At 30.5% G+C, this 4296-nt stretch overlaps 1 non-coding gene across 1 annotated transcript; it reads right to left on the reverse strand.

The window, feature by feature from the left end:
- Positions 1–3975: 3975 nt before the first annotated feature.
- On the reverse strand, positions 3976–4082 carry LOC112536501. Its single transcript, XR_003080497.1, has one exon. It is a non-coding gene; the product is annotated as a small nucleolar RNA R71 (small nucleolar RNA).
- Between the last annotated feature and the right edge of the window lie 214 nt (positions 4083–4296).

The raw sequence follows: 4296 nt of genomic DNA on the forward strand, positions 1-4296 counted from the left end.
TTGCAAGAAGTTCTAAGGCTTCCTTATATATAGGAAGAGGAGCTTTACTCTGATTTTCTTTTTGTTTCCTGTGGATGCCAATCCAAGGACCGTCTGGATCCCGGTCATCTGGCCTCGGTTCCATGACTGAACATGGAGTTTCTGGAGCCATGTCTCTTTGATTTTGCTTAGAGTGTTGAAAACATGGTTTAGCAAAATTGAGATCATCTCCGCAGGTGTATCCTGATCTGCACATTCCTGGGTCAACATCCCAGATAAAGTGACCCTTTATTCTGGCAGCATAAATATGATGACTAGAGGATTGAAATGAGTGGATAGGGATCTTTTCCCTAGGTCTAGACACAGGTTGTATCATTGATGCCTGAAAGATAGAAGGTGCAAAAGAAGACTCCCGTTTTTGTGAAAATCGTCTTTACAGTACCATCTTTTCAAACACTAAATAGAATTAAATTTTTCTTTTGTTTTTTTGGCTTTATCCTTTTTATATTACTTTTTCTTTTTGTCTAGTCGGCATTATTTTCTTTAATTGATTATTGATTCTTAAGCTATCACCTTGAATGTGACTTCTCAAATTTTAGGGAGAAAGTCCATTTTTGCCTCTAATGTTTGGTTTAAAGAATATATTGTCCCTAAACTAATTTTTAGCTCAAATAACCTGCAAAACACACAATATCAATCATTTAAGCCCCTTCTTATAGGCAGTTGATTCTATGCCTTATGACATTGGTGTCACAATAATATTACCTCCAACAATAGGTCAAACAGGTTAACATATAATTAAAATTAAAAAATATGGGTAAGTCCTATATATAATAAAACTTATCTATTTAATTTTGTTAAAACATATAAGTGTTTAATCTATTACCTCCTAAAAGACACCACTTAGCATACACCAAAAATGCGATGTGTATACTAAGCGTTGTCCTAAAGATAGTATATTATGTTTACACTCGATGTCCAAGGTGTGATCTCATAAGTCACATAAATGAGTGTATACTCATTTATCCAACTATGTAATATCATAATCGTATATAATCTTTAATCGTATATAAAATAAGATTGGAATTACCATTACTTGTTCCAAATTTCTATAGCAAATAATGATGTTTAAAAATGTATTTCAACAATTCATAAAAATTAAAATATAAATAATATATTATTAAAAAACATGATGTTATAGGTTTATCCACTCACTTGGTATGCAGGACTCAACCGACTATACTTTCACCTAATTAAATTTTTTCTGCTAATTTTCTTCAGACTGTTATCTGATTGCATAACTTTAGAATTTCATGTAAAAACATATTTTAGAATTAATCTCTCCTTAACCAACGTCTATCATTCTATATCTAAAATCTAATTATAAACTTTTAATTCTAATCTTATTTTAGCATATTCCTATTTATTCCCTTCCTATTCTGATTAATTAATTCTACTAAAAATTTCAGCAGCACATCCTCTATAATACAGACTAATTTCCCTGTAAAATATGTTCACAACCTGCAAGAAAATTCACACGACACATCCCAATAATAATTTCTATCCGAGATCTCCAAATATAAATTTTTATTTAACTTGATCTGCCTTTAATCAATCAGTATATCATTCTAGATTAATTTCCATCCTATCTAGATACTTTTCTAGCACATGAAATTTTATTACAGTTACTTTCCTTCAAACATATCAATAACTAGATTAATAATTAATTATTAATTCTATTTATTTATTTTCTAACATTAATATTTATCCACTGGCTATTTTAATTAACCCTGAGTATAAAATAATAATTGATCTACCTCATAAATCAAGCATCATATCTTATCTAATTAGTTCATGCCAATAGTATTATTTATCATATAGCTAATACTAATTTTATTTATTTTCTCCCATCACTTAAATGTACATTTTACTACATTTATCTATTCTAGCAAAATATAATATTTTTCAGTCATTATGTCAATTATTTACTAATAACACAATTAAATTAATAAATTAATTAAAATCTCAATCGTATATATTTAATTAATTATTGAGATTTATGACTAATATTTAAGGTCCACTAAATTATTTACTCAAATTAACTAGTTTCACATTTAAAATATTCATAAAGATACTAATGATAGAGTTTTTATAAAATTATCACATTGCTCAATTTTACTCAACATATTTTGATTTCGCAAAGATACATACCTACATTAAACACTTTTTTCCAATTAATACTAGTACATTTTTAGTTAACAATTTTAAAATTAATAGGCTAAAGAATTACCTAGACGTCTGCTAAATCAGTCACCTCGCCTCCGGCCTCTGGAGTCTGATCACGCGTCTATAAACTCGAAACGATGCTTAGAGAATGATTCTAGCATCTTATTTTTCGATCCAGCCCCGATCATCTTGAAACATCCCAGACAGTTTCCAACCATTGATCTTCTAATGAAGTCCAATTGCCATGAAATAGGTGTCATCAGAAAGCTTGTGACGCGTAGGTCTCAAATATGATCTTTGATCAACTGAAGCACAACGACGTTGGTCGAAAATTTCAAAAATTTGAATTGCCCTTACAAGCTTCCTCTCATCAGATTTTGCTTTTTCAACAACCTCAGGGGTTGATGATGGGCAAAAAGGGAAGCCCACAAGTTGTTGGTCTTCTGAGACTATAACCACTGTAAATGGATGTCGTTATCACCCTGCATGGCGGCGAGAAGCTGTTGCGTTCTTCTCTATTTTTTGTCATCTATCGCCACTGGTAGCTGCTACTGTCGCCTCCATTGAGCTCGTTGTTGCCTCCTCTTCCTCTAGCCAGCTTTACCGCACCTCAAACCAACTCGTCCCTCATTTGCCATTGAAGGTAGCTCCAAGCTTCTTCTCCCCCTTTCTTCATCTCCTTTCTCTTCCTTTCTTTCTTTTCTTTTCTTTTTCTACCCATATCCACTTTTGGTCCCTCAATTTTCTTTGAACAACCATAACTCCTTGGAAATATCAGTTAAACCCTCAAGCTTGATATTATTCTTTCAATTTAACCTTAATCCTTTAATTTTAGGTTAAATTACAAATGGAGATAAATACAAGATTACTATTTTAACCTTACTTATAAATTAAGAATTACCTTAATGCCCCTATTGACACATTTATTTATAAAAATGCCAACAAGTCTATTTCCTCACGTAAATCCCATAATAAATCAATTATACTTTTAGCCCCTATCTCATAAATAATTATCAAATTAATCCTAAAACTTAATTAACTTAATTAATCAATTTAGTAACTATTTTTAATTAAATCCAATACTATTTGCTAAATAAAAATTTACCATTCCCAAAATAAACTCTCAAGAAAAAAAATATTTTTTATAGCCTCCTAGTATAATATTTAGTTTGTATACTCATATCGAGAAAAATTTGAGTACAACATTTATAGAGAAATAACTTACCCTTTATATAGATCACTTATCTAATATGTTACTTAATCAAACTAATTAAATATAGTTTAATAAATCCTTTTATATTTTATCTAACATTAAAAATCCCATTTTAAAGTAAGGTCTCATTAATAATCTCTTACAAATGATCCAACTAAAAATAAAATGCTTTACTCTAATCACAAGCATCAAATTTTAAAAACTTCTAGTTTTGAGATCATCATCATTATTATTATTATCATTTATCATTTATTATTATTATTATTATTATTATTATTATTATTATTATAGTTTCTAAGGTATGTGTGTTAGATACAAGGCTCTTTGTCTCATAGGTTAGCTTAATGAGGACCCTAATGAGCATTACAATTATTTTTAAATGTGTGTGCCACTTTTAAGATTAATGATACAAGTGAGGATACCATGCAGTTGAGGCTCTTCCCTTTCATTCTTAGCAGTAAAGCAAGAATGTGGTTGAATTCTCTACCACCGAGAACAATTACCGCTTGGGATGAGTTAGTGAAGTGTTCTCTTAGTAAACATTTTCCACCAGCAAAGTCATCAGGTCCAAAATTTCAAATTTTAGACAAGGGAAAGATGAGTCCTTATATGATCTTAAGAGAGGTCTAAGATTTTTTTTAAGATATTGTCCTCATCATGGGTTTCCAAAATGGATGGCTCTTCAAGCTCAAATTACTAATCTCATAAAGCAAGTAAGTTCCATGAATTGTAATGCTATTAATTCCATCAATTTCTTAGTTTGTGAGTTGTGTGGTAGAAATAGGCACACAAGTATGGATTGTCGAGTTGGGAACCTGTTCAATTTGTCTTCTTCCGAGCAAGTAAATTAGGTGGTAGTTTTCCTATCAACAAGTCAA

Source organism: Ricinus communis, chromosome 2 (genome assembly GCF_019578655.1).
Source record: "Ricinus communis isolate WT05 ecotype wild-type chromosome 2, ASM1957865v1, whole genome shotgun sequence".
NCBI classification, from domain to species: Eukaryota; Viridiplantae; Streptophyta; class Magnoliopsida; order Malpighiales; family Euphorbiaceae; genus Ricinus; species Ricinus communis.